The following is a 9,486-nucleotide window of genomic DNA, read 5'->3' on the forward strand; positions in this document are numbered from 1 at the left end:
GGGGGGCGGCCGGGCCCTGCCCCTCTCGCGCCTCACCGAAGCTGTCCGTGCCCGGCGCTGCCCCGCAGCAGCTCACTGCCCGTCTGCCACCCGGTAATGTAAACCCCCCGACGGAAGCGCGGTAACTTTTGTGTCCTCGGAGCGTGGATGTACTTTTGCTCCTAATGAAGCAGAAGGTTTTTATAAAACTCGTGGAAACAAAAACTTCCCAAACCAAACCGCGGGTTTGTTCTGTGGCTCCTCAGGCTTAGCGCTGTAGGTGCGAGACTGTATGCTGTGCTTTGCCGTCCAGCGCTCTGCTTTTCGTCCGGGAACAGCGGCCCGGGAGTGAGGAGGTGTTCTGCAGTCCCTCCTGAAGGAGGAAAAGTGCACCTCCCCTCAGAGCCCCGGGCAGAAGCCGGGATATACCTCTGTCTGTCTGCACGTGGGGGAGCGCTGGGAAGGGGGGACCCCGAGTGTGGGAGGGTATTGGTTGGCGTGACGAAGCACCCATGCTTTTCTTGTGTCTTGCACAGTTTAAAGCTAGAATGTGAGAAGCTGGCCAGCGAGAAGACAGAGATGCAGCGGCATTATGTCATGGTAAGTGAGCTGCAGAGTGTCTGTAAGTGTCAGTTAGAGTGTCTGTAAGTGCGGTGTGTTGAGACTGAGATACACTCAGGTTGCTGGAGGCGAGCAGAGAGATGGCAGTGAGTGCTGCTGCTGTGAGGCTACATCAGTGCTCCTATTGCTAGTTCTTAGTTCAGGGCTTGTAACTTGTTTGCAGCAGCCATACTCCATGCAAAATTTGCCGCTTAATGTCTTGAGCAATGGGGGACGTGTCCTTACCATGCTGGCACATCCCTTGTAACTCCAGCAGTGCTTCTGGGGATGATTTGCTTATTCCTGCTGGTTTCCTTCTGCTGTCATAAAGTGTTCTGGGGTAATGCTTCCACCTCCCCTTCCCCCCCGTACTGTGTTCAGAGTTGTGCAGGTATGCCTGTGGCCCCAAAGTCCCTGCCTTAGGAGAGCTGTTGTTCCTGTGCTGCTGTGCATCGCTCTACTGAACTGGGAATGGCGGGGCTCTGAATGTGAGGAGTTTCTTAGAGGGCTATGGACTGTGTGGCCAAGTGAGGCACGCAGGAAAATGTCTCCCTGCACGTAATTGCATGATGGATTGTGTTGACTCTGAGGAGCCTGTGCTGCCCGCTACCTTGTACATCTACAAAGGATTAGGTGCTTTTTATGTGTGCCTGACAAATAACTCCCCTGTATCCACAAAAAAAAAAAAAATAACCTTGAAAAATTCTTAACCAGGAGCACAGGCATATGTTAAGGCTTGCATTTGTCTTTTTCATGCCTGATTTGCTTAAGTCCTGAGGATGGTGTGCCACTGAGCTGCATGCTGACCCTGCTCCCTGTGATGGGGGATGTCAGATTGGCATGTCTGCCTGACTCTCTGTCCGATGTGCTCCCTGCCTTCTTTTCATCCCTGCCATCCAGTCACAGCTTTTTTGTGTTTATAATTTAAAATATCGAATAACCATTCTGTGAGTTGTCTGCTGATTTATACGTTTGTCTGGCTTCAGGCACTTCAGGCTTTTTTTTTTTTTTGGCATCTTTCATGTGTGCTAGGGAATAAAATTTTGAGCATTTTCTATGTGCTTTTCTGCTTCTAATTTGTAACTCTGGCTGTGATTACTTTTTGTGATTTTTTTTGTCTGTTTTTTTTTGCTTGTTCTATGGCCATCCTTTGTAGATTTGCCAAGAAGTGACACAGATAAAACAAACAGCAAGAAGAATGGGCAACTGCGAAATGCTGTCAAATTCCAGGAGCTCTCCTGGCTAGTAAACATTTTTGGGCCTCTGTCTTTGTATGGATAGTGTCTGAGTCAGAGCAAGTTTTGGAATGACTGTTAAAAATTGTAAGGTCTAACAGAGTCGTTTTGTTCTTTTGTAGTATTATGAGATGTCCTATGGGCTGAATATAGAAATGCATAAACAGGTAGGTAAATATTTTGCTTTGTGTAAGAATGCTCACTGTAATTTCTCCCATCAGCCTTAAACCAGATGTTTGTTGTGTGAGTTGCCTTAATAGCATGCTGTAGTGTGCTGGAAATTTTGTGCGCTCCTTGCTGGCCCAGACCCCCCCTGTGTTTGGCTGCATGGAACACACTGTGTGCAGGGGTGCAACCCTGAGTCACCCTGGCCCTGTGCTGCTGGGGCCACCTTTTTGGAGTGATAGCTGCATTGTGAATGCATATTGGGTGTCAAGGGACATGTGTTTGGGTGTGGAAAGGGCTCGTTCTCAGTTAACTGGGGCTGTTTTAAGCTGGAGCTACAGCAGCAATCAATGTGCAGCCATGTTGCTGTCTCTCCCAGGTTGCCTACCTGAACCCTTCTCAAAAAGCAAGTGTCTCAGCATGTCAAACGAAAGGGTAAAGGAGCTTTCCAGAAGGGTGATATTTCGCTTGGTTCTATGCCTTGAAGTCTAGCACTTAGGCTGAGATTAGAAGGAAATTACTGGTATGGAGCATGGCAGTGTAAATCAGAATTTCTTATTCAGTAATGTGTGTTTTTAACCTTCTCTGGAGAAGAATGAATTAAACATCTGACCTCTTTTCCAGTGAAAGAACTTTTAATACGGTGGAGTTTAATACTGACAACTCATTTTAGCAAATGGTTGAGCAGTTCACCCATGTTGCTGGAAAGGGTGAACGACAAGTAAATGGTTGAATGGGAGAAGATGGTGTATCTGACAATTGGCTTGTATGTGTTCCTGATCAAAGTAGTGGATGTGGAACTTCTTGGCTTGTGGAAACGGAATTCCTTTATCTCAGTGAGAACAAACTAAATTCAGATTTTTTTTTTCATGTTTGTTATATTTTGTGTCCCATTAGCACTCCAGTACTTCCAATGCTGCTGAAGACCGTTTGTGTTAGATTATAGGCTAGTATGAAGGCAAAGGGTTTTCTGTCCTTGGAGTGATTTGCCTCTGATGCTGCAGAGCTTTGGAAACCCTGCATAGACCTGTGGAGCGTGGGTGCAATGCCTGGCTTGGAGCCAGGCCCTGTGATGCTGTGAGGTGGAAGATGCGGGGTGGCAGAACAGCTGGGCTGTCTGGGTACTGTCTGAAAAGCAGAGATGGTGTCATGCACAAGAACAATTCACCCAGTCCAGAGTCTCTGCAGCCTACCTACGTGGTGTATTCTTACTTGCGTTTGAGAGCGGCTATTGCAGTTAGACTTGTTTATATTCCTGGGTTCTTTGTACGTACAGCAATTAGTTGTATGTAGACTTCAACTAACCATGCAGAATGGTGTGGGACAGTACTGGCTTGCAAGTAAAATGTGTAATTAGTTTGTTCGACGTAGGGGAAACTCACTTAAAACCGATTTCAATTTTTAATTTCTAAATGCTTCAGAAATTGTGTATGATTACGGCAATGGAAATGTCAATGATATTCTGAAAAAAATTAAATCCCTAGCTTCAGCTAAATATGAGGATGACAAAGGACCTAAGTTTTAATTAAACACCCTTTTCCAGTACTGCTCAGTCTGTTCGAATTAGTAGTTCAAGTATTCTACTCTCATGCAAAGCACTTAAATATTTTGTCAGATGTTGATTCAAATCAGCTGGGGCTAAGAAATTCACTTGCTATCATTCCTAAATCTGATACTCGTTTGTATCTTCCGTGTCTCCTCTGCTCTTCCCACAGTATTTTTTTCACTTTCTGCTCTTGCAACAGCAAATGCAACGTATTTCCCATTTTGCTTTGTGATGGCAGCATTGGGGCCCAATTTTGTGTATATAGGGAATTGGTTGTTTCATTTGATGTGCATGAATCTTTTTTATTCTTCCACTTTAAATTCGCTTTTCTTCCTCTCAGATCTTTGAATTTTCCTCGACTGAAATTGAGCGATTCGCTCTTCTTTTTTTCTTCTTCTATTCCTCTTTTCCCCCCCAGCTTTCTAAATTCAATCATATCAAAAATCCAGAGGGCAGTTTATCACATTATGAAATACAGACAGCCCTGCAAACCACTTACTTATTATATTTTCTTTCTTTTTTTTATTTTTTTTATTTTTTTTTTTCACTTTAGCACAGAGGCATATCTGTCTTTATTTATTTATTTTTTTTGGGCAGACAGCTTTGGTTACTCTTAGGTTCTTTTCCAGATGTACTGCTGGATGCCCTTGTAATGGAAAGCAGGCAATAATGCGGTGAAGTTGCCCTTTGGTGTAATTGGGCTGAGTTCTTGAGATCAGGTTAGGCTTATTCACTTACTAGATTTGCGTCTCAAAGGGTTCAAGAGCAGGACTCCCTGGAGTCCTTGGAAGTACCCTAGTAATTGGTGGCCCTGACATTTGAAACCTTTGTGTATTTTTCTGTTAAAGCTTCTGTTCTTCTTGGCTGCTCCCAGCCACAGTATTTATTTTTAGAGAAATTTTTCACTGGAACAGAAAATGATGGCTGTGATGGAGTCATGACTCTGTGACTTAGCAAATTGATAAAAGGATAAACGTGCAGCACAGCAATAGTGTGTGTGCATGCCGGGCGGGGGAGGAAGGGGAGAGCGTTGCTTTCCCACCCCTCGTGTGATGCTCATCATCAGTCATCCTGTGTTGATTTTGATAGAAGACTATTAAAGTGAAACCTATAGGGAATTTGTCATTCTGAAAGGAAAGCTAATGTAATTAGTACCAATTAAAGTGCATTTAGTAAATTGGATTTAATCTTAATTAAGCCTGCATAATGTTGCCAATTTTTAACAATTATGTTTGAGAACATAATTAATTTAAATTTTGGTAACTGAGTAAATAGCATTAGACTCGTAGAATTAGTCTTTTTTCTTTTTTTTTTAATACAAGTGTGGGGTGTGTTGTGACATGTGGTGTTATAGCCTAAGACATTAAGCTAATTTTTGATATTCTCTACTGGGATCAGTAGAGCTTCAAAATAGACACATTCCAGAAAACAAACAAACAAAAAGTAGGTTAAGGATTTTGGATTGCACTATGAACAGATACTTCTCTGTGACTGTAAATCTCAGTGTTAGAATAAAGAATGTGTGAGTGTGATCTGTAGACATCCATTTCCTACAAAGTTGCTTTTTTTTTTTTTTTTTTGAGGCTCAGCGAATGATTCATGAATAAATACTTGCATACAGCACTATGTTTCTAATACAGTGTTGCTACTTGTTGGTGGTCATTTGGTTTAATTTCTGAAATTAGGCTGTTTTAATGTTATGGTAAACAATTTATTTAAATTGCTGTAATCAAACATGCTTTCTGAAGGTTTTAATTGAGAATTGTAATTATCACTTAAAATAAGTGTCTGTATTTTGGCTGCAGACAGCGGATATTTGTGAATGAGACTGATGAAAGGCATAAGCAGGATAGAGCATTCTTTTCTTATTTCCATTCTCTTTTTAGAAGTGGAAGTACGTAAATGCTGATTCTCTCTTTTTGGTCAGGCCTCCATCTTTGAACTAATTCACACGTTGGAATGCTGGATTTCAGCATTTTTGAAGGAAAATTCAGATCTCTTAAGAAGCTGTGTGTTGAAAAATAAATGAAATTACTTCTTAAGATCAGAGTAACGGGAAAAAAAAAAAAAAAAATTCAGTTCAATCCATGTAAATTTTATTAGAAGACTTGGGCAACAACCATTTGAGTGCTTCTAAAATATTAATTGGATAGAAATGAAAGGGCTCTACTAGCTGATAGGATATCATAATCATAGCTGCAGTAGTCGATGGTAAATGATGATAAATGGCATTAGGAACCTTTTAGCAAACTGTAATAACTATGAGGAGGGAAGCGGTATGGATTTGCATTATATCTGATACCCTCTAGTACCAAGTGGATTGCCAATACTGCTTGTTTAGCATTTTCTAAGGGCAATAGGATATTGATTTCTGACTTACAAGGAACGGCTCTATTTTCACCATTGAAAAGTATTGCAGGTTGTTAAGAAGAAATTGACTTGAAGAGGCCTGACTGCTGCCCATCATGGAGCAAATAAAGCAAAACTGCCGAAGCATGGTGGAGCAGTGAGATGGGGCCCACAGCAATTTGTTGCTATTAATTTACCATGCTCGACAGCAAATCAATCGGCATCTACTTCATCTACTGGAGAAAATGCTGTCCAGGGCAGATAAAAGGCCCTGCGTGGTATATGGGGAATAGACTGGATTGGCCAAACGGATGCTGCAGTTAATGTGTAAATAAGTGAAATCAAGGCCACTGTTGCCGAAAAAGCTGTTTTTAATTAGGTTGGGGCTTTATAGTGAGCTATTTAAGAAAATAGTATGGAGCTTGGAGAGTAAGGGGAGATTTATTGCTGACTGAGTTAATATATGGGTTGTACGACATCCCAGCCTTGAGTCTGCTTGCTTCTTAAGCCTTAGTAAATTATTTTGGTAAAAGGGTAAAGATGGGAATCAATTTGTTTAATTTAGGGCCGAGTTTTGACCATTTTTCATCTTTGCAGCCATAAAACACGTACATCACAGGGAATTGGTTTGTGTGTGCGCTGTGTATGTAACAGAAAAGCACTCTTTGTTTCATTAGCAGTGGGCTACGCTCGGCGTGGGTGTGTGCGCATGTATGTGTGCAAACCTTATTTTTCTAACAGACAGCAGCTGAACATATATTGTCTTCTGTATGAAGAATAGCTGGAAAGCCAGCTAAAATTTTACTGGCTAAATTTGTTCTCTGTTATAAACAGTAGGAAATATTTAATAGAGATACAGGCAGTGGGTAGTCAGAACTGAACTGGAAAACTTCAAGATGAGAGAGATTAGAAGTGAAATTTTGAAGACTGCAGCTCACCTAAGGACTGTTAAGGAGGAAGAGAAAAACAAGTGACTTTTACGTCAAAGTCACAAAATGCAAAAAATAGATTGTCAAATCGGTTTGACTATTGAGGCTTGTTTGTCTGAGTTTTAGGTTATTTAACCACTGAAGCCAGTAGAACAGCTTACAAGCTTATGAGAACTTAAGAAATATGCTGTTCTGCAGTTAAACCAGAAACCTCTTCCTTTGTATTAATGGCTCAATTCTTAAACAAGATGTTTTTTTCCCTGACACAGATGTTGGACAAGCTTTCCGTGGAGAGGACCTGTTAATTTACTCAGTTTGTTGTTTGCACTTCTCTGTGTTGTTACTGTTGAAGTAACCTTGCCCCCTTCAATTTCAGAATAATGTGTATTAGGATGACAGCCTGCATTTCATCCTTATTTTACCATACATAAGTAAACGAATATGTCATTTTCACCCACTTGTTTTGCCAATTCAGGCAGATGCCTAAGACATAGGAAGTAGCACAAAACATGCTGAACAAACTTTAAAATTAAGTCATACGTTCTGCTTTTCCTTGCAAAAGGCTGTACTTGTGTTTGCTTATAAATAAAAGTGTTTCTCTGCCTTTGAAAGATCCTAACTGCTGCAATACCGCCTCACTGGCTATGTTTATGGGCACACTTGTAGTTACCCGGGAAGCCAAAGGTGACCCTATGGCTAGGATTGCCTAACACTTTTGTGGTATCAAAAATTCTCACAGAAATTTGTGGCTTTTTTGTTTGTTTGTTTTCTTCTTCCTTGCAAGAAACTGTCACCTTTACTGTTTGCAGTCAGGGATGTTGTGATGGGTACCCCCTAGGTGCTGTGGAGGTGAAGGATGGTGAGGGGGATCTTGCTCCTGGACAGCTAGTGCAACTTCAGGCACAGCCACACTGCGAGGCTCGTGCTGAGCAGTCAGAGCCAGAGGAGTGAGGAGCGATGTCACCATTTCATGTGTAATTGTGGTTGCAGCATACTGTACAATGAGATTTGCCTTCCTTTCAGGTGTAAAAAAAAATAAGTGCCAAGGTCATTAAACACAGGAGAGAAAAAAAAAAAGAAACATTAATTAGCAGAGAGGTTTCTCAAAGCGTGGGTGCTAGAATGCTCAGGCTTTGCAGTGTGTGTGTTAGTTTGATCCTGCCCCATTGTGTGTCTGCAACGTGCTGCAGGTCTTGGCTATACACTCACTGATCTCATTACCGCTTTTCCTAGAGGACCTCTTTCACTGCACAAAATAGACATTAGGAAAGTAGAATTAAGGCTGCAGAGGCTACTGTAAATCTAGCTTGAAAATCTTTGGCTGCTTGGTTCTGCAACTGAAATAAATAACTTTTAGCGTGAAGGTTCAAGGATGTGAAATAATCGTGACTGGAGGCTCCTTAGGGCAGAGATTCTGTTTTTTCTCTGAAGAGTACAGTGAGGGGGATACCCTCAAGTTTGTTACAGCATATGTGGAGAAACAGAATTTTTTTTATTTTTACACATAATATTACCTATATTGAGAGTTACCAATTTGGTCTTACTCATATTTTGATTTTTTTAATAAGAGGCAGCCTGCCGTTTGTAGAAATTTGTGAGAATAGAACAGAGCACCAAGTCTATCACGGACATGTGCTATTGAACAGAGGAGTTATAATTGTTACAGAAGTCACTTCTGCTGCTGTCTGCAGATTTAGCACCTCTGTTGCCGCTGATTTTTCAGAAAACCTATTTACCCACAAGGCACAAAGGGAACAGAGTAAAGATGATAACACAAGCATCAGTTTTTACTTCCCGAGTTTCACATTAAGTAACAGGTGACAGTGTACTTGAAGCTGTACCTATCCATACTCCAGAAATCCAATTCTATGAAATAAATTGAAGGTTTAAATGAGAAAGTAATCTTTATTTTAAAATGTAAAAATATTAGGTGTTTCTAAGAGTATCTGTCAGTGTCTCTGTTCATAGGTGTATTTTTACAGGTTTTGTCTTGGTTCAAGATTCTAATTTCATGTTGTACTGTTACCTTGAAGTAATGTTTACGTGGAATTTTTTCCTTTATATTCTTTATTGTAGTGGTGACACAAATGTAGTAGTTAAGCGTAGTGGGAGCGTAGTCAAGAGAAGGTGTATGTAACTTTCTTTTTAGTATTTTTAAAATATAATCAAAATATATCACAAATGGTGACTAGAACTGTACATAGTTTTTTCTTGCCTGTGTAGATAGGATTTAGACTTACAGAATCATTTTTACTAGCCTATGACAGGTACGTAATGTTCTGGCATTAAACACTGTGATGTTATGGCTGAGATGTTTAAATGTGCAGATGTCAGGCCAGTCAAAGTTATAGTCCCCACAGTAAACTTGAATTGGTCTCTTTATTGTTATGTATTTGTATGTATGCTCTATTGCCAACTCTAAATGTTAGTCATGCCAATCCCCAGAAAATCACAAGATTGGATGAAAATTAATCATGAGATAAATAGTAAATTCGGGGTTTTTTTTTTAATTTCTCTTCTAATTTTAAGCTGCCAAGCTGCACTTGGCTCATATTTCTTAGTTTTTTCTCCAGTGTTCTTTTGTAATAGTTTCTTGCTAGTAAATAGTAAAACCTCCTAAGGTTCACAGTAAAGTTCAGGAAGCCGGACATCTGATGCAGCTTGCAATTACAACAATAATTTT

The sequence above is a fragment of the Meleagris gallopavo genome, chromosome Z, assembly GCF_000146605.3.
Source record: "Meleagris gallopavo isolate NT-WF06-2002-E0010 breed Aviagen turkey brand Nicholas breeding stock chromosome Z, Turkey_5.1, whole genome shotgun sequence".
NCBI classification, from domain to species: Eukaryota; Metazoa; Chordata; class Aves; order Galliformes; family Phasianidae; genus Meleagris; species Meleagris gallopavo.